Source organism: Canis lupus, chromosome 18 (genome assembly GCF_048164855.1).
Source record: "Canis lupus baileyi chromosome 18, mCanLup2.hap1, whole genome shotgun sequence".
Taxonomy (NCBI): Eukaryota; Metazoa; Chordata; class Mammalia; order Carnivora; family Canidae; genus Canis; species Canis lupus.
Window position 1 is genome coordinate 33,544,314 of NC_132855.1, and position 22,048 is coordinate 33,566,361.

A 22,048-nucleotide genomic window follows, 5' to 3' on the forward strand; every position below is an offset into this window, starting at 1 on the left:
TTGTTTTTTTTCTTTTTTTAAAGGAGAGCAGTAGCAATCTCTCAAACACTAACCAGTTCATGCAAGTAAATCATGTTTCTTTTTAAAAAGACTTACATACTCAGATACAAGGATATCTAGCACATTCAGGGTGGTGAAAAACAAAACAAACACAAAACAGTTTGCAATACTCCACTTCTCCAGGATAGTTGTACAGGCTACCATTCACGGTGTGTTCAGAACAACAGACATTTGACTGAATTCTTTACGGTTCTTTTACTCCGAAAGGCCCATACACTCTGGCTTTAATAGATCTTGAGTTTTTGTATCAAAATATCTGGTCATCTGAAGAGTGATTGACTGACAAGGAACTAATGAGAATGTACTAGCTTCAGTTACATATGCAAGACTTCCCACATCAACAGAATGCAGTTGAGGGGTTCAGTTTAGGATTGGGTCCACTACATGTTTTCATCTCACAGATAATTCATTCCAAATAAAGTATAAAAATTGCACTGCTACAACATCAAAGAAGAGGACTAAACAAAGATTAAATGAAGGTATTTGGCAATCCACTGTGCCAGGAGATGGAGACACAGATCTTAGTTTTGGCAGCTGTGTTTGTATACATTCTAATCCGGGCTGAACATTCAGACTCCTTACCAAGCTGAACACTCATGTGACTGGTAAGACTTTGGCATAAACACAGACAGTGTTATGTATATGAATTCCTTCTGCAGCCTGATATTTATGTCTTGGAAATTAAACATGCATGTGTACGAAGGCAGAGTATATCTGCACATACATACAATATTTATAGAGTCTCTTCTTGCCAGCACTGGGCTAGGCTCTGGGGAAATGAGATGCATATTGATCCCTATTTATAAAAAAAAACCAAACCATGTGAAACATACAAGATGTTCTTTAACCATTGTTGTAATAGATCTCACCACGTATTCTTTTCCTTCATGATATTAGTGCTAAGCACACTATAAATTATTTAATCAAATGCACAGAACACTAAAATCTAAATTTGCTCAGTTTTCGTCTGTACCTCTTCTACAGACGTAACTTTAAGTGACTAAAAGAGACCAGGGCACCAGATTTCTCTTTTGCCATGCTGAGGAGCTCTGACGATAAAATATTTCCCACGTGGAAGGAAGAAACTTTTGGCTCATTCTTAGATTTTTAAGGTATCTGAAATGATCTACTAGAGCAACTTATGATGGAACTTTCTGCAGTATCCGCTGATATTCTGGAATCACAGCCCTCGCTGACATAAGAATTAAAGGTGATTGTATCAGAAATTCATATTTTTTTCCAGGAAACCCTCAATTCCAACAGTTTGGTCTGCAGCAGCAGTTGAGGTTCCAAGCTGCCAACAAATGAAATCAGTTCCACTTAGTGAAGCAGAAAGGGAACATATAAAAATGTCAGAGAGCTCTTTGAATCTGTGGGAGAGCCAGAGACCCAGGCTTTGGGGCTGCACGGCCAAAACCTATGCCAAACTTCTTTCAAGAAATTTCCTGTACCAGGTCTTTCTATGATGTCACCTCACACTCCCTCCTCAGCTCCTGAGCTCCCACGGTAACTGCTCTCACAGACCTCTGCAAAGACTGTTGGAGCTGCATCTGACAGGTGGTGCTTGGGTTTTATCCTCAATCACTCAGCAACTTTGAGACTGAAGACACCTCTTTCCCCCAGATTTCTCAGATATCACAGTCTTGTGTTCCTCTCCTGCCTTCTTTGGCCTTTTCTTTTGAGTGCCCTCAGAAGCCTTTATTTTCCCTACAGTATTACTTAAATATTATTATTTCCCAGCCTTTGACCTTGACCTCACCTCTTCTTTCTCCAAATACCTCTTAGGGCTTCTGCATTTCCTCTCATGGTTCTGAAAATCATCTAAATGATGACAACTCCCAGATCTGTATCTTAGAGATACAGCCTAAGCTCCTGATCTGTGTGGCCAACATTGACACTCGCATGGATGGCCTCATGGACATCACAGACTCAAAATCCTCAAAACCAAGTTCATAGTCCTCCCTCAAGGTTTGCCTGTTTCCACACTCTGTCTCTCTCCCATGAAATGACAACACCACTCTCTCAGCTGACTGCGCCAGAAAACTGCCATCGCCTTTGCTCATCTATTTGTCTCACCCTTTATGTCCGTCTGTATGCAGAGTTCTCCCTATTGATTTGCTACTTCAGTATCTTTCAAAACTGCTCACTTCTCTCCATCCTTGACGTGACTACTCTAGTTTATACCGTTACTGTCTCATGCTTGGATGGCTGCCAGCCTCAGTGGCTGTCCTGCCTCCATTCTCGCCCCTTCCAGTACATTCTCTACACTGCAGCCAAGGGAACTTTCTATTATGCAAATTCGGCTACTGGCTTCTTTTTCTAAAATCTTTTAGTCCTGTCCCAAATGTTCCAAGGATAAAGTCCAAACTCTTTAACATGTTTTAAGGCCTTTCACTGATCTTGTTTCTGCTTGCTCGTCCGCCTTAATCTTCACACACAATGCACCAGCCGTCTTCACTAGATGAGATTACATCCAGCTATATGTAAACACTGACCCAAATAACTGAAATTGGGGGGGGGGGTGTCTGTTATTATTATTTTTTACCATATCAAGAAATTCAAGGGTAGACAGTTCAGGGCTAGAACAGTGACACCATGATATCATCAACCGCCTGGGCTTCTTATTACATCTTTCAACACCACCACCCACAGCTCGGGCTTTCCTCCTTATGGTTACTTCATGGTTTCAAAATGGCTGCTCCACCTCTAGAAGTACTTCCATATTCCAGAGAGGAGATAAGAGAGAAAGCAACAGGGAAGAAGAGATAGCACCTCTGTCAAGAGAGCAAAACCTACTTATAAAGCACCTAAACGTCTGCTGATATTTCATTCATTGGCCAGAACTCTGCAAATGGCCCTTAATTCTACATCAAGCAAAAACAAGTAGGTTTTTGTTTTTGTTTTTGGTGTTTGTTTTTTATATCTTTTAACCTAGATGTTTTTCTCCTTTGAATAAAATCAGAGTTCGGTTCATAAGAAAGAAGTAAAAAATTACATATGGACTAAATAATAGCATTTACCACGGGAGCTTTCTCTGAATTCCTGAAATATGAAACATTCTCTGGAAGATCCTTTGGTCGTTGTCTCTGTTCTCTTTACCCTGGAAGAGTTTTCCATGACACTTATTTGCCTGGCTAACATCTACTTATTCTTCAGGTCTAGCTTAAATGTCATTTCTTGTAAAATATCTACTTTGAGGCCCTCTTATTCTACTATCCCTCATATTCCAGACTAGCCTTCCTACTATTCTTAGCATGATTGACTTATTAAAATGTGTTATAATTTTCTCTTTAATGCTCCAACTTTTCCACTAGACTGTGCCTATTTTGATCACCACTGCATGTTTGTAGCACATAGTATATATACTCAATATAAATTATTGAATAGATACAAAATAAACATGAATAGGATAGTGATTGAAAAGATACATCTACATTATACATTATAATATGTTTATATAGTCAACATTGTATAAAGACATCCAAAAAATTAGAACATGCTTGAAAATAAATATAGGGTGAATCCTATGAGATGGGTTAATTTTATTTGCAATTAGTAATACGCCCCTCTGCCCTCTGTCATGGTGCTAGGATTATCCTTCCCTGGGCTACTTGCTTATTTCTCTAAGAGGTATCATACTCAGGTGTTAGTACATTTAAAACAGATCAATGAGATTCAAAGGAGCTAGTTACTTTGAAGAAATGAACTACTATAAAGATCAGGATTAAAGAATAGAATATATCAGGTAATGGGTCAAAGGGGAAATTCTATATTTGTCTCTCACTTAGGCAATGCACACTAACTAGAGCAAAATAGCTTTATTTGCACTTTGTGAATCCTTAGTCATGTTTTAAACAATCAACTTTCAAATGTTATTCTGCATCCTCTCACATTTGCTAATATCTTAGCACATACTAAATAAATATTTTTTGGATAAAATATGTACCAGGAAAGTGACATTTTCCTCATATTAGGAGAAAAATAATGGAAATTTATAAAACTTAGCTTAGAAATGCTTGTCTAGGGATTTTCATATGATATCATGCAAAATGCTAAGACTCCAGGCAGGCTTCTTAAGCTTAATTTTTTCTCAGGGCAGAATTCAATACTTCTTTGCTAATCACTCTTTATGATCTATACTGATGATTTAACACAGAAATCCTCCCTTTTGGCTAATCATGGGCTCAAAATCTAGATAAAGTATTAATGATTTAACGCTTTCTGAAAATTAAAGAAAAATTAAAATATAAACTGAAAAGTAAGATTCAGGACATGTTTATCTTTACTAGCCTCATTCTAATTGGGACAGCCATCAGAGAATAGGCTTTGGGAAAATAAGCCTCAGCTCTGAATCAAATAAACAATTTAACTCTAAATTTTCACTAATATGAATTATGAAAGGCACTAAAGTGATGAGATCTGGGCGAAACATTTGTATTTTCAATGAGCTATCATAAAGTCGTGAACACATGATGAAAAGAATTAAAGAATAACTTGAAGGTATAAGTGAGGTCAAAAGTCAACTTGTAAATAAACCATTTCTTATGCATTTTATATATCTTCATCTCACATGCTGTAATATGAGGGGTTTCTTGGATTTTTCTGGGCAAATGTTTGTTACCAAACCTAAAACCAGTATTTCCCCATTTTTTTCTCTCTTATTCCATTTTCCCCCTAACCTTTATTCAGGTATAATTGGTACATGATATTGTGTAGGTTTAAGATGTACATGTTGTTTGAAATACTTATATATTGCAAAATTATTACCACCTTTTTTTGTGGTGAGAACTTTTAAGATCTACTCTCTTAGCAACATTCAATTATCTACTACAGTATTAGTAGCTACGATCCCCAAGCTAAATATTAGATCCTCTGAACTTTTTGTTTCCAACTCATTTCAGTGGGCTGCCGCCAAAAGCTCAGAGTCCTTGTCGGCTCCCCTGGCTATTGGAAGGTCTACCTCCATGCACAACATTGCTTCCCATAGAACTTGCCAGACTCTGCCAGGGGAATTAATTTTTGTACTTTTATTGTTCTTTAATCAATTCTTTGTTTTGGATTCTGCTCATTCTCTTAGCCTGTTTTTCAGCTTTAATTTAAATTATCCTCTAATTATGCTTATGACACTTCCAACTCAACTTCCGTGCTCGGCTGTGCTTCTCAAGTGCAACTGGTTCAGGGAATGAAGAACTTCAACTTTAGTTTCCTATCCTTATACTATTATACTGCCTGGTGTCTTAAAAAGGGTGCAGAGGGGGATCCCTGGGTGGTGCAGCGGTTTAGCACCTGCCTTTGGCCCAGGGCGCAATCCTGGAGACCCGGGATCGAATCCCACATCGGGCTCCCGGTGCATGGAGCCTGCTTCTCCCTCTGCCTATGTCTCTGCCTCTCTCTCTCTCTCTCTCTCTCTCTGTGACTATCATAAATAAATAAAAGTTTAAAAAAATACTTAAAAAAAAAAGGGTGCAGAGGTTAGTAGAACCTTGCTCAATATTTGTTCACAGGAGACCAAACTATTGGTACTTTCTCCCACTCACTATCCCAAATGTTTTACCTTTTCCAGTCCAAATAAACCCTTTCTCTTATTACTGAATCTCCCTCAGGAAAAAAAAAAAAAAAAACTAAACTAAAAAGATCTTCCCACTAATAACACACAAGAGCCTTCTTCCCTCTTTAGATGTTCTTGCCTCATAAATATATCACTCAGGCTTGTCTTTGGCGAAGTCAGAGTGATACATGATAGTCCTGCTTCACCCAGACTGATTACTGGTCAGCAACAGCCCTGGCCTCTCAGAATCACTGAGCCGTGTTCGAGGACACATGAACACCAAAGTGCTAAAGGATGCCAAGCCATAGTCACCCCTCACCTTGTCCAGTCTCCTTTCTTAGAAGGTTTCAAGAACATTTTTCATGTTGAGCTGTTACATGGTCACAGTCTTCCTAACTTCTGAGAGATAAATGGATGGTACATTGCTGATGTGCTCAGGATTTCTCAAGGTGCTTAAGCAAATCCCTTCCTCCCGACAAAGGCAGAGATAGGGCAGTGGTACAAACTTAGTTGTGTCTAGTTGAAACTATCTTGATATAGGAAGACACTCCCATTTTTCCTGCTCTGAACTATATTCTGCATTTCAATTGTAGAAAAGGTGCTCCAATTTCTAGTGTAGGTCTGGGTAGTGGGGAGGTTTCATTACCACGTAGAAGCACTGAGACTTTCATGGGTATTGGCTAATGCCAGGGCATAGAAGTCAGAAGTGTATGCTCTGTGTTCAAGTCATAGCTCAGCCAGTTTTACTAGGCTGTGTGTTGGACATTATCAGGGAAGATAACAGGAAAAGACCTATGTCCATCTAGGCTTCTACTCTCTGCTTATTTATACAAGAAAATTTAAGTTGCAGTGTTCATTTGTACCTGTGAATGTGACCTCTTCCTAAAAGGGTTCTTGCAGTTGTAACTAAGGCTCTTGAAATTGGATCATCCTGAATTAATTGGGTGTGCCCTAAACCCAATGACAGGTGTCCTTACAAGAAGAAAAGACACAGTGAAGGAGGCCTTGTGAAGGATTGGCGATGAGCCAAGCAACACCTGGACCTTCCAGAATCCAAAAGAGGAAAGATTCTGCCCTAAAGTCTTCATAGTGACCATGACCCAGAGGACACCTTGATTTTGGATTTCTGCTTCCAGAACTGTGAGAGAATAGATTTCTGTTGTCTTAAGCCACCAAGTTTGTCATAATTTGTGATGGCCACCTTAGGAAACAACATACAATTTGTGAAAGTAATGAAATACAGTTAAATCATAAGATTTGCAATCCTCCCAACGCACCCTCCCTTCCAAGGAGGCAAGCGTCTTGTGTGAGCTATTATTTGCTCGTTTGTTTTCATTGTTTTGTGCTTGATTATGCTGAAGGGTAAAAAGGAGAGTAATGTTAAGAGTAGGAATTGGGCTAATGGCGGAGGACAGGGAGGGTGGCAAGTGAGTAAGTGAGAAATACAGCAGCTTCTGCAAAGAGCAGATTTGGGAGAAGGCCTGCTCTATGTTCTACTATATTAACCCCCTTTTTGTGGCCTTCTCAAGAGAACTGCAACAAACCCTAAAACTACTTCAAAGTCTTCCTGGAGCTGGGTCTTTGTCTCTTTAGGTTCCATTTCTACACTGAGATTAGTGTGGTGGTGAGGGGCACTTACATTAGGTTACATTTTTATAACCAGAAAATAAAGGTAATTTCTCTTTGACAAAACAAAATGTGTGTGTGTGTGTGTGTGTGTGTGTGTGTGTGTGTGTGTGGTGTGTGAACACCAGGGTATTCTTGATATCTTATATTAGAGATGGCTACAGATGTTCAAGAAAAGAAAAGATTCCTTTACTTCTACCCCGACCCATCCAGACTGACACAGCCAGGATCTATGCCTCCAATTGAACAACAGATGTTTTCTGCTAGTCTTGAGAGCTATCCCTGCATGATTTGCCTGGGAAACTGACCCTGAAAGTATTATTCCCTTATCTAAAAATGGAAATTGCTTGTCAAATCTGCCTTCTGGGCTCTGTATCACTAATTCACTTATAATCTGCTGTAGCCTTGAGCGGCTGCAAATAGGCTCCCAAACTCCTTCTTTGGCCCCATAGCCTGAATACTTTAGCACTTCAAATGTGCCATAATCTACATGCAGGGTATCTCCCCAGTATTAGCAATATTACGGAATGGCAATATTACAGAACCCCTTAAGCCCCAGTAGCCAATGTACAGATGAGGCCCAAACATGAGACTACCCCTGCTCTGAACACTTTGCTTTTGCTAATTGCCATTTGATCTTGAACGAGTGAGGCCATTGTGTTTACCAAATACTTACGTAGAGTAGGCTGCATACATAAAAATTCCAGGGCTAAGTGTGGAGCGACCTGTATAAAGTGGGGGACTGTATATTTTGAATGGGGCAACCTAGGGCCAGGATTTGCCACTGTGCCATTTTAGCCAACTACTGTATTAAATATATTAGGTGTGGTTTAGAATAAGAACAGTGATTTGTATTATGTGTACTCATGATATCTGACTACAGGTCAAGTAGTACTAAAATAGATTATTTAAACCATTTTCTTTCCCTAAGTGACCATAGAGACACTTATTCTGGATTTTATCTCCTTCATTAATACAAAGCTATCATGGTGATGTTATATATTCACATTAAAATGGCACATGATCTCTAGCACACCACTTATCTCCACTCCAGACATCACCTGTTCAGAGAATCTCCTGACTCCATGGAGAAGTCTAACTATCTGATGTATAACTTCTGATTTTTTAGAGGTGTTGTTCAGATACAGTCAAATCTGTATTTACCTGTCTACTGTTTCCCATCCATAGAGAAGTGCATAGACAAATAAGTCAGTTAATGTGCTCTCAAAAAGCATATGTAGAGGTACTGTAGTCTATATCTGCCCGCCCTTGAATTAAAAAAGACAGGCACTTCACCCAGAGTGGGTTAGGCTCTACAGCAATTACAATGTCTTATTTCTCATATTCCATGAATTCTCCAGCTTCGCTGATGCCCTGAGGTAATTTGTATCTAAAAGAAATGATAGGATTGATATAAATACCTCCAGGACTTCTTCCCAAAGGCAAAGGGCACAGAAAAGAAGCAAGATCATATAAATGAGCCTTGGCATCAGCTTTCGTCACAATCACCCTTTCCAAGCATCGGGTCCTTCTAAAATGAGGGAGACAGCCTCCCTTCAATTGCCTGCCTTTTTTCATCTTATTCCCTGAACTCTATCTGATATGAGCTCTGTTATGCATAACAAACACCTAAAATGTTAAGCACGACTGTTTTCCAGGAGATATATTGTTACTGAAGACTCCATATTCAGCTGCTATTTCCAGTTCATTGGAAAAGGAAGAGGTCAGGAGGGATTTCTACTTGTGTAGCATCTTTGGTGGGTCATTGTTCCATTGAAAACATGTCCCCATTCATCTCTTCCTTTGACGGTTCTAGGGAGTTGAGGGCCATCCCCACTGTTCTTCCTCCATTGCAGGGATCATCCGTCCTCTGTGAGGAAAGATATTATAAAATATATTCCAGCTACAGATCTAGCACAAGCCAATGCCAATGTCAGATAATTAGGAAAATTGAAATAATCTCATTCTTGTTTATTTGTTTATTTGGGAGTTGACATTAGCCAGAATAATTTGGATAACATCAACATTAATCTTAATTCATGAATTATTAAAACCTTAGACTGTGTCACAGTAAATTTGCAGGAATAATATTTTAATTCAGTACTGTTTGCAATCAGTATGGAAATGCATTTTATGATGAAGCATTTTTAATAAAGGTGTCATTTTTATCATAACAACATTAAACATTATCCTCCTAAAGAAAATGGACTTTGTCATAGTAACTAAATCAAAAAGCCTGTTTTTTCAGAGGTTCTAGAAAACATTAGGACTGCTGAATTCTTATTTTGGTATTAGGAGAAAAATGTGTTGGAAATTATCATTCTGAAGAGATGGAGATCGAATGAAATACATGCAAATACCATAGTCCTTTCTGTGCTGAACATGGCATCTTAATACAGGACTGTTATTGTCAAATAAGACAGCTGATGTCAGTATGAAAGAGAAAAACACAACACAAGTTGCAAAGCACAAAGCAAATAATACCTCTGATTTGCCTTCCATTGATTGCATTATACAAGGAAATTGCTAATCAGTAATTTCATTTCTTTGCCAATGCGAAAAAATAAATTTATCACTTAAAAATTCAGTTATATCTTTTGGTGCACTTTTGTATGCATTTCTGTTGGGTATATACCATGGAGTGAAATTTCTGGGTCCTGGAGTATGTATGGATATGCTCATTTTAATCGAAAGCAAAAGTTTTTCAAAACCAATGTATCAACTGAAACTTGAACGAGCAGTGGATGAGAGTTCTAGGTGCACCATACCCTCGCTAGTATTTTTACTTGGTATTGCCAAGTAAAATACTTGATTTCAGCCATTCCCTAATGAATACTGAAGTTGAAGCACTTTTTGTAGATATAATGGCTTTCTTTATATTATTTTTTGTGAAGTGCATTTATAAGCCTCTCCCCCAACCCTGCAGGTTGTTTGTCTTACCCAGGGACAACACAGCCAATTGGAATGAATGGTCATTCTCCTTATGCTGGGCATATGTAGGTCTTTGAATTCAAACTCTGTTCAAATCCATTGGGCTTAAAATAAATGTTAGGTTTTTTTTTTTTTCCTTCTAATTCAAAGTAAGGTTCAACTTGATATTTTTAGTAGAAGCGTTGGTTGCTCTATACAACAGTATATGTTTACAGCTTGGAGCTTTGGGAAATGGCTGGCAGGAAAACTGCTGCATGGCTGAATGATGAGTCTGCTGGACAGATGCTTAATGTTTGAACCTATAGTGGGTTTCTAACCATTACTGGAGGCCAAATGTTGCTAAAAATACAATATGGGGGCAATTTTCCTTACCAGAACTGTTAGAAGTAGGTGGTGTGAAGAATAATTCAATAAGCTACTGAGATAGGAGATGGAAGTATCAAGAATTATGCTTGAGTAAGTACAGATGATCTCAAAGTGGCTCTCCAAGGCAGATGACTTCTAATCAACTGTATTTTCTGATAGGAAACTGTATCATATTTTTTTCTTTTATGCTTTCTGAGAGCATATGTTTTTGCTCTGATGCATTCAGAAACCATACAGCTGTGCTTTCTTCTTTCTCCTTTTTTTTTTTTTAACATTTTATTATTTATTAGAGAGAGTGAGAGAACCAGTGGTGGAGAGGGGCAGAGGGAGAGAGAGAGAAAGAAAGAGAGACAGAGAGAGAGAGAGAGAGAGAGAGAGAGAAGCAGGCTCCTTGCTCAGCAGGAATCCCAATTCAGGGCCCCAACCCAGGACCCTGAGATCATGACCTGAGGCAAAAGCAGATGCTTAACCAACTGAGTCACTCAGGCACTCCTTCTCTCCTCCTTCTTTTGGACAGGCTACAACTCCACAACAAAACTGAATAATCATTTTAGGCTTTCACAACCTTGTAATCTTACTACCTCTCCCATCTAAGTTTACCATTCAATAGATATTAACTGAAATCCTTCTATATGCCTAGAAATCAGAGATAAGAAAAAAAACCACGAGATAAGCTACAGAACCATAGTCAAATACAATTCACATTGAGTCACTAATCTTGCTCTTTATTAATTTTGTGAAAAAGTACTCTTTATATTTCTTTCTCACCAGCCTTAAGTATATTAAGCTTGCCTGATAAGATACTTATTTTTCAAAAGACTTTATTTATTTATTTAGCAGAGAGAGGGAGAGAGAGCACATGCACACAGAATCAGGGGGAGTGGGAGAGGGAGAAGCAGACTCCTTGCTGAGCAGGGAGCCCTACATTGGGCTCAAACCCAAGACTCCAGAATTATGACCTGAGCCAAAGGCAGACATTTAACAGTACTGAGCCACCCAGGCGCCCCTGATAAGATACTTATAAATAAATTTTTTTATTATTTTTCATTCCATTATTATTCCTAGAAATAGTTAAATGCCTTCCTATAACATTTTTGTCAAATGCTCAGGTACTATCTTCATTAGTATATAGGTTAAGCTTCTATAGCAAGAAGATTCCTTTTTAGGTAAACATCCATTGGTAAACATCAGTAATGAGCCATGTGGCCACAATGCACTTCGAGTAAGGCTGAGAAACTTTAGTTTTATTTGGCCAGCCATGTATTTGCTAAAATCTGAGTCAGTTCCATGATTAGAAGGCATTAAGGGATACTGAATACTAAGTGGCTTCTACCATGACCTATTTGTATGGTAACTAAGTTATCTCCTGTCTCTTTTATCTCACATACATCTTTTCCAAGAGTGAACAAGGTAAGAGTCCAATCCAGTTTAGCTCAAAATCTAGAATGTCTATGTTTCAGGATTTTTTTGTCCCTTAGTGCTGGTGGTTCTTGGTCATTCCACTTGAAAGAATGAAGAGATAGACCAGATGAAGAGTGGTGGGCCACAAATCAAAGTTTGTTGAGTGATAGTACAAAGCTCCTGAAGAGGGAGGGCACCCAAGAGGGTTGCTGTTGGACTTTCTAAGTCTAGAGGTTTTTATGAGATTGTTGGTGGGGTGCTTTAATCTGATTAACCCTCCTCCCTGCACCTGTCACTCAATCAGGTTTTTGTCCACCTGCTCATCTACCTATCAGGGAGTTGCTCACGTGGGAAATGGTGGAGGGATCCTTCCTGGGTGGTGTAGAATAACAGGATGGGGTCTTTTTCCTTTTAAGGGTAGCTTCCTCTTAGGAAGGGGGGCCCCTTGCCCTGCCCGCCTTTCTTCCAACTCTTCTCCATTATCTAGGTGATGCAAAATTATTTCCATGCACCCCAATGAGGCTTTGTCTGGTTCCTGTGACCCATAAAGTAGTAGATACTCTCACTGTCATGCCTCCAGCCCCCAAGTCGCCACTCACAAGTGTAAATACCCTGACCTAACGCAATGAAATAGAACCAGGAAAACTGCAAGAAAAATTCCTACTTGGACGTGCAGAGAATGGGAAACATACAGAATCACTTGTCTAGAGCAGTGCTGAAATCTTGCTGGGCAGAAAGTATGAAGACTACCCTTATTCCTTAATGAAATCCTGCTCTGCTCTCTGAAAAAAGTCTCTTGTCCATTGTCTTCTTGGTCTCCAGGCTTCCTTCTGTGGGAAATTCTCCTCTGGCCATAATCCCCTGGGACACAACTACTATGCGTATTGGAGAGCATACCTTCTTTTCTACTCTAAATGGGGTAATAGACAAGGGGTTCTAGGTCTTGAGCACGAGTAGTACAAGTTTCTGAGCTCTCTGCTGAGAGGATCTCAGGAGGTGCTTTATGGTTAAATAATCACAAGTGTGTGTGTACCAGACTTGTAAGTTCTTTAGTGGTATAATTGGCTCAAAACCAGAATTGACTCCTTGTCTACTTGGTTCCAGGTAGTTGTAAATGAAAGAAACTACAAGCAGAGGCTTTATCTGAATACCACCCTAATAGTGGTATCATCCCTCTCTCCCTTACATTTAAGAGCAGCTACATTGAGTGGAAAAACCCCCTTAATCTGATTTTGGATTGGCTCCCATTCCTGGTTGAGAACACTTAAAGGAAGGCTCTTGAATAAGGTCCTGAGTGACAACTTTATCTACTGTTATTTTGTTTATAGAAACAGTTGGCTTTTCCAAGTTACTAATCCCTTAGTCAATTTAGATTAAAGGCCACCTGCTGAGAAGAGAGCCGATTTAGCTCCCCTTTCATCTCTGCTCTAAACTGATTAATTCTTGCCTGACTTCATCTCTCTTAGAGCACATTGCTAAAAACTGCAAGGAACAGCCAACACACATTAACATTCTGCATTTTCTCAACCTTAGCAGGCATCTGATCTGCCTTCTTAGTTACCACTGGTAACAGTTTTATTTAATGTTTTAGCATATAAAGGATTATGGGCATCTCAGCCTACAATATGTACTACTCCTAGCAAATGTTTTTTGTTGGTGGTGGTGGTTTTTTTTTTTTTTTTTTTTTTTTTTTTTTTTAAGAAAGAGAACACAGAGAGAGAGAGAGAGAGCACGAGCAGGAGGGGGGTCCGGTAGTGGGCAGAGGGAGAGGGAGAAGCAGAATCCTCGCGGAGTAGGGAGCCTGATGCGGGGGCTGGATCCCAGGACTCTGGGATCATGACCTGAGCTGAAGCCAGATGTTTAATCAAGTGAGCCACTCAGGTGCCCTAGCAAGTCTATCATTAAAGCAGGATGCCATATGTTAGAACATTTTTATGAAAAACTACACTTCTGATAGAGGTTTTTATATTAATTAGAGTACAAGCTGAACTGTTCTATAGAGACTGCACAGTACAGTGGCTCGCCTATGACACAATGTTCTTTCTTTTTATCTATCAATCTTAAAATAAGTAGATCCAAGTCATAGTAGAGAAGGTCTGTCATCCACTACATGTGGCTTCTGTCTCTGGGCCCAAGGTAACCATTTAAGCTCTCATCACTTTCCAACTAGCGGGAAGGGGACTAGAAAAGTGAAGGACTAAGAACTTCCTTTTTAGGAATTGACTAGAAACCTGCCCATATAACTCAAAGAACTTAGGAGCATATGTCATTGGCCAGAATCTAGTCAGATGACATCACCTTGTTACTGGAAACGAGAAGACTGTGAACTATGAAGACATGTAGGTAGGTTTCTATTACTCAAAGGAAAAAGAGAAAAATGGATAATACAGACCAATTAGTGAATACAAATATCACATTAATATGTTTTGTTCCTCCTTTTCTTCTGTTTTTGACATCACTTTGAGTGAAATAGCTCACATATTTAGAAACAGTATTTTTAGCTCCCAAGTTATATACAAAATTATATATTTTCAATCTAGATTTCATATCCTTTGGATATTCAGGCAGTCTATCAGCACCAAATCACTATCAATAAAAGGTTTTTATTTGCAATACGCTCTGCTTTTTTGTTCTTTGTCCTTCAAGTTACACTCAATTTTTTTCAGAGCTAAAGAGAACACCTCTCAAAACTTCTACTTTCTGAATGTTCAATATAATTGCAATGTCTTACTGATGTGCTTGATGGGAGAAGATTGTTTCTGGGAAATGCAAAATGTGAGTGGATATATAAAATGGTTATTAACACTCCACCGTTAGGTGGATATTTTTCTTCCAAAAAACTCCTTCCAAAAATACTCCTGTAAATGAAGGAATATTCCCTATCTTCTGCATAGGTGTTTAATTTTTTACTTTTCACCTTTGCATCTGTAACAAATCTTATTGATCACAAAGTACTTCAGATCAGTAAGAGTTTCAGGCATTCAGCTTTCTTTTTCTTCACCATCACCACACCCTCCTCACCATTATTGTTTTATTTATTCTACTCTATCCTTCAGCTTCTGCCAACATCCCCTCCTTTTGACTTCTGGCAGTCAGCAGCCACACTCACTGGGGAAGGCTGTTTTCTATGTGGATTGTAAGGTGACTAGGCAAACAAATGCATACTCACCTACTAGAGAAACTGAGGTTAAAAAGTCATTAAGCAATTTATCTAATATACCCATCCCACTAGTAATGATAGAGCCAGGGTCCTTCCCAAGGTCTCTTTTAGTTAAAGCACCTACCAAGACCCAATGTAGTGTTCTTTAGTGTGGTGTTGGTATTACAACCAATGACATTGCTTTCTGACAAAACAAAGGAAGTCTAATAGATCAGATTTATATTATGTACCATCGTAGGGATGCCCAGGAGGGAATCTGGTTCTGCTGAGACTGAGTAGTTTCTTTTCTGTGGGGAAAAAACATGCCTGGAATGAAATTATACCTTTTCCTTTTTGGTCTCATGTAATGATCATCCTTAAAGTCAACAAGCACTAAATACATTTAAAAAATTAAAACCCATAGAGCTAGAAATTTTAGGATCATAGAATATTTTAACTACAGAGTACCGTAATCCTTACTAGGAAATAGAACATAATAAGTTTGCTATTAGTGTTTTTTCATTAAAAGCTGTGGAATCATTATTTTGTGGCTATTTTTGAGCTTGTGGCTACACATTCTTTTGAGCTTGTGGCAGGTTTGGTACTAGAATATGAAGTGATTCGCTCCTCTGCAACATTTATAAAATTCCTTGAGAAATATATTGTGTTTGGCTGCAGCCTCTTTTCCTAAGGAATATCATCATGGGAACATAAAGAAGAGGGTTATGTGGATTCTGTAGGGATGGTTAGGCATTATATAAATTTTCCGCTTTGAGTAACTGATGACCTCTTGGGGTCTAAAACATTACAAAGGCAAGTATCAAATACAGACTTAAATGAGCAGCTGATTCAAGGATTGTAAAAACAGATGTTATCTATAGTGCCCTTGTAAAGGCTCATGTAAAATAATACTTGACCTAATAAAAATATGACCTTTTTTGAAGTACTTTTATATTCAGAAGTCAAAATTTCAAATAATGATTCTTCTCGTTCGAACCTGGGTTGAATATTATGCACCATTAGAAGTCTGTTGGCTAACCTTGCTGATGACCTGCTGAGACTATTATCATTCTAGCAGTGTCTCTACTGTATCTTCAAATACTGGAAATTCACTGATATCCTGTGCCTGAGAATAGAAAAATACCATTCTCAAAAACCAAAGCTCAAAAATCTCTTATGAAATTAGACCCTTAGTTGTTTAAATATTTTGTTTGTGGCTAAACCTCAATGATATACTGTACCTACTCCCTTGTCTCCATAATTGTCCCATATTTACTTTTGTCTTTTAAGTAGTGTTACTATAATTGTACAGACAGTCCCCAGGATGAGGTATTTCTTTCTGCCTCCATTTATAAGATTTCTCCATTTACAAAGTTACTGTTGGAGCAAGAACAGCAACTTTGCAAGAATTAGGAAAGAGATGAAATGCTGACTAGATTTCCCTCCAGCTACAATTATATTTATTTTCTATTTAGGAGATGAGGGTCTAGGTTGAAGGTGGAACAGATGGAAGGGAGTCAGAACGGATGGAAGGGAGTCAGAAAATCTATCAGTTCCTCAGTTTTCCCCCAATATGCCAAGTGATTGGAATACTGATTTCATTTTATTTATACCTTTCTACCCAGTGTAGTAGGTGGAATAACAAACCCTCCAAGATGACCACATCTGTCTGGAACCTGTGGATATATTACCTTACATGGCAAAAGGACTGTAGATGTGATTAAATTAAGGGTCTTGAAATGGAGAGACTATCCAGGAGAACCCAATGTAATTAGAAAGACCCTTATAACTGTAAGAAGGAGTGGAAGTAGGAAAGTCAGTCAGAGAATGGGATGCTACTAATGGTCACATAGCAGAGGTCAGGAAGGGAGAGAGAGAGAAAGGTTTTTTTGAAAATGCTACACTGTCAGCTTTAAAGATGGCAGAAGTGGCCACGGGCCAAGGAATGCAGGAGGCCATTAGGGGCTGGAAGAGGCAAGGAGAGGGATTCTCCCCCCAAAGCCTCCAGAAGGATCACAACACTGATGATCCATTTTGTAATTCTGAGCTCCAGAGCTGGAAGACAATATATTTGTGTTGTTTTAAGCCATAAAATTCAGGATAATTTGTAACAGAAGCAATAGGAAATGAATATACCATGATTCAGCAACATCAATTTTAAATATAGAATATCAAATTTTTAGTGTTTAAAACTAAAAAAATATATATACACACGTACTTGTATCCATATATTTTAGTATCTGCTAAATAATGAAGTCTTAGGTACAAGGTCTCTACGTCATGATGATAAGAATATGGCAAATTTAGTTAATTAATCTGAAGGTCTTATTTGTCCTTTATGGTGAAACATCATGTTAAAAAAAGAATGCAGCTATCTTATCATGTGGCAGTATCTCATTTTAGCTGACTTCCTTAAGTTTCTCTGTAGTAACACACTACTTTTTTTCCACTTTGAAATGTAGCTCTTCTAGGTTTGGGATTCTTGACCTTGGCAACGTTGACAGGTTGGACTAAATAATCCTTTGTTGTGAGGGGCTCTCCTGTGCTTTAGGATGTGTGGTGGCATCCCTGGGTTCCAACCACTAGATGCGAGTAGCACTTGATGTTCCCTCGCTGTGACAAGCCAAAAATGTCACCAGACATTGACAAGAGTCTGCTGGAGAGCAAAATTAGCTCTAGTCGAAAGTCACTGCTTCAGGTAGTGCACGATTGTGGGCGGCCATGGATTAGCTGGAGTAACTAAACCAAATTAGGTCCGGACTTGCGTCCCTCATTCACTCAAAAGGCTCGGGAGCCTAAAGGGTGAATAGTTGGTTGACGCTTGAGAAAGGGCTTGAGCAATGGTTTTCAGAGCTTGCTTTTACGTGATTGCCCACGTAGATACAATTTATTCTGGCCTGGTCATAAACTTAAATAAGGGTCTGTGCTGTCCTTGCTGGTCTGTTAACCATATATAATGTTCCTTCGAGGTATATACACCTGGAGCAACAAGCTTATCTATTGACCAGGACCCTAAATCTTCTGGTGCCTGTGGGTCTGTCTTGCATGCTGATAAAGGGAAAGCTTGGAGGGATTCACAAATATGCTAAGAATGGACACTTCCTTATCTTTGTTTTGCTTATGCTATATAATATTGTAGAACCTTGAATAAAGCTGACACTGCTTGGACATCATCCACTGTGTCCCTCCTGTCCCCATCTCTTTTCTTTTTTCTTTTCTTTTTTTCCTTTTTCTTTTCTTTTCTTTTCTTCTTTCTTTTCTTTTTTTTCTTTTCTTTTCTTTTCTTTTTTTCTTCTTTTCTTTTTTCTTTTCTTTTTTTTGCTTTTCTTTTATTTCCCTCAGGACCCTGAGCATGTTGCCACAGAGCACGCAACACAATTTGATGATGAATACTCCTTAAGCATCCACTAGAACATTCACAAGTATATGATTATATTGTTGGAATATTATCGGAAAGGCACGGGCTGTTGTGTGACTAAAGAAAGCCAACATCCTTACCAAAGCATTCTTATCATGGACACCCTTGGATTTCTTGCCTCACTGAGATCTTTTTCTCATCCTCTTTGCTGCTCCTCCCCATCTCTAAGGCTTCTGCATGATGGAATATCCTGGGACTTGGTTATCCTGTCAGATGCCTTCTTTATCTACACTCACACCCCATGTCATCATGTCTGCTCTCACATCTTTAAATGTATCCATACACTGACTCACAGCAAATATATGTCCCTGGCCATGAATTCTCTATTGAACTTGAATAGCTTACCTGACAACTACATTGACAGCCCAGTAGGATAAGCATCTCAAAAGGAACATGTTCAACTCCTGTTTCCCAGTCAAGCTTCTCCTCCCACAGCATTTCTCAGCTCAGTAAATGGCAAGTCCTCTGAGAATCGTTTTCTCTCATTTTCTCACACCATTATCAAATCCATTATCTTCTTATCGGCTATATATTCCAAACATATCAGAATCCAGTCCCTCCTTACCAACTCCCATCAGCTCTGGCCTGGATTATAATCAAAGGCTCTTCACTGGCCTCTTCTTCCAGGCTCACCAACCTCACTCTCTTCTTGACTCAGCAGCCAAAGCGATCCTCTTTAAATGTGAGACAAATCATGTTACTCCAACATATCTCACCCAGAGGGAAAATTAAAATACCACAATTTCTATGTGATCTGTGCTTCTACTACCTTTCTGCCTCATCTCCCACATTTCCCCATCCCTCTCTAGCCACACGGGCTTCCTTACAGTGCCTTGAACAAGCCAAGCAGCTTCTTTTCCCTCTGCATGAAAGACTCTGCTTGATCTGCCCAGAGATATGTCCACGGTATTAGTAGCTATGATTCTCCAGAGAAACAAATCCAATAGGAGGGATGTATGTGTGCATGTGTATAATTGAGAATTATTTTTAAGAAATTTGCTCCAGTGATTATGAAAGCTGAGAAGGCCCCTGATATGTTGTCTACAAGCTGGAGACCCAGGAAAACTGGTGGTATAAATTCCCGTCTGAGTACAAAGTCCTGAAAACCAATAGAGCTGATGCTATAAATCATCATCCTAGGGCAGCAAACTGATATTTCAACTCAAGTAGTTAGAGAGAGCCAATTCAACCTTCTGCCATCTTTTTTTTTCTATTCAGGCCCTCCACAGATTGGATGAAGGGCCATCTGCTTTACCCAGTCTACTGGTTCGAATGCTAATCCCTTTGAGAAACACCTCCACGGACACACTCAGAAACAATGTTTAACCAGATATCTGGGCATCTCATGGCTGGGTCACAAAGTTAACCATCACAGACTCATTTGCTTACTTTCTTTAGGTCTCTGATCAAATGTCGTCTTAGAAAGGCCTTTCCTGTTCGCTCCATCTACAATAGAATCCCTCATCCCACAAATGCTATCCTCTCTGGCTTTATTTTCTTTATAACACTTAGTGCTGTACAGCACAATACATATTTGGTTATTTACTTCTTTTCTGTCTCTACCCACTAAACTGTAGCTCCATTGAGGACAGGGTATCCTTAATTATCTGCCCTGTGCTGTATCACCAGTTCAAGGATGTATACCAGGATATATCCTGGTACACACACACATACACACACACACACACACAGATAGCCTGGCATGTAGCAAATATATTATAAAAATCAATATATGATTGCACTCTGTTGAACCTCAAATTTAGAAGATAGTATAAAATATTTTTTGAGTGAGAACACAGCCACATTTGACCTGCTTAGAAGCACCATTCTCTTTCAATATAAAACAGAAATAAATATGACTGTATTTCTGTGTTTTTTTTTTACAAACGAGTAAAGCCTGTCTTTATTAATGTGGAGAAAGAGTGCCCTCTACTGTGCTGTTTAGATGTACACAGTTCTGAAGGCTTTTAAAACGTCCTAATTTTTGTTTTAATCAGGTGGTAGATCATTGTTTAAACGAATTTGAAAAGAGTTACAAATAGATAACTTCCATTCTTATTGCTTTAAAGTAAAATTCTAGGATAAACAGAAAATAAATTTTAAGCTGTTGGAGCGTAGATTTTTTATAATGGAGTATTGACTGCCTCAAATTTGATTTGAGGCTAGAATAGGACATGGACAGAAATTTTAAGGCAAAGGGATATTTGCTAGTTATCAAATACGTGTTTAAAAGACAAATAATTATAGTTTTCACTATTCCTGCATATGAAAATAATTTAAGTATGCTCCCTGTTTAATGAAGAGGGCTCTGGAGCTGGAGAGAGCTGTATTTGATTAGCAGAGGGTTAGGGTTAAACTAGGTTTCTATCTTTGCTGCATATTACGATCACCTGGGAACATTTAAAGGCTATTAATACCCAGATAACTTTCACAAGGAATATTTCTTCCTTTTCAATCTTTGAGTCTTTTAGTTCATTCTCTTATCTTATTGAAGTAGTTCTCCATGGAGGGGCCATTGTGCTTCTGTTTCCCCAGGGACATTTGGAAATGTCTGGAAGCATTTCCAATTGGTATACTGTGGGTAGAGGAGAGTGCTACTGGTATTGGGTAAGCAGAGGCCAGAGATGATACTAATCATCCTGTAATGTACAGGACAGCCCCCCTTAAAACAAAGAGGTATCAAAATGCCAATATTGCCAAAGTTTAGAAACCCTGCCTTATTAGGCTGCTTATAACCTCCAGTAAAATATGGAATAGAAAAAATAAGCACAAACAACTGTATTTTGCTCCAGATCTGAGTGGGAAACATTTGTTTCCCACTTTCAGATAGGATGCACTTTTTTTTTTTTTTTTGCAAAAACCCCTTTTAAAATCGAGGAACTTCCATTCTATTTCTAGTTTGCTGAGAGTTTTGTTATGAATGGTTATTTAATTTTATTAAATGCTTTGCTGCATTAATTCAAATGTTCATATGGTTTTCCCTTCGTAGTCTTAATAAGGAGAATTCTTGACAAATTTTTAAATGTTAAAATGTATTCCATGGATAAACTCCTTTGCTTTTGTCATACTGTTGAATTTGATTTTTTATATTTTAAAAGATTTTTAATCTATGTCTTGAGAAATGCTGGTATGTTTTCTTTCTTATAATCTGCTTCTTTTTGGTATCCGGGTATACTGGCTTCATAAATGAGTCAGGACATTTTTTTTTAATCATCTTCTATTATGTGGAAGAGTCTGTATAGAACTGGTTTTGTTGCTTTCTTAAATGCTTGACAGAGGTCACCAGTGAAGTCCAGTTAAGCCTAGACTTCGCTAGGATATATAACTATGAATTCAATTTCTTTGGTATGCACACGTTTTGCTACTCAGGTGGCAAAATAAGGTGCTCCTTATTGAGTTAGCATTATTAGTCCCTGTCTTCCAAGGAATCTGCCTGTTAGTGTTAAATTTATAAGCATAAAATTATGTTTCTTATTTTTTAGTGTCTACAGGTTCTATGGTAATAGAACCTCTTTTTTCTGATATTAGTAATTCATATTTCTTCCCTTTTCCTGGATGA

At 38.5% G+C, this 22,048-nt stretch overlaps 1 long non-coding RNA gene across 1 annotated transcript in view; it reads left to right on the forward strand.

The window, feature by feature from the left end:
* The window catches only part of LOC140608962 (uncharacterized), a 62,929-nt gene that overhangs the window by 6,090 nt on the left and 34,791 nt on the right, over positions 1–22,048 (forward strand). The window contains exon 4 of the long non-coding RNA XR_012010958.1: positions 6,576–6,748. This is a non-coding gene — a long non-coding RNA (uncharacterized lncRNA). The remainder of the gene's footprint in view (positions 1–6,575; positions 6,749–22,048) is intronic.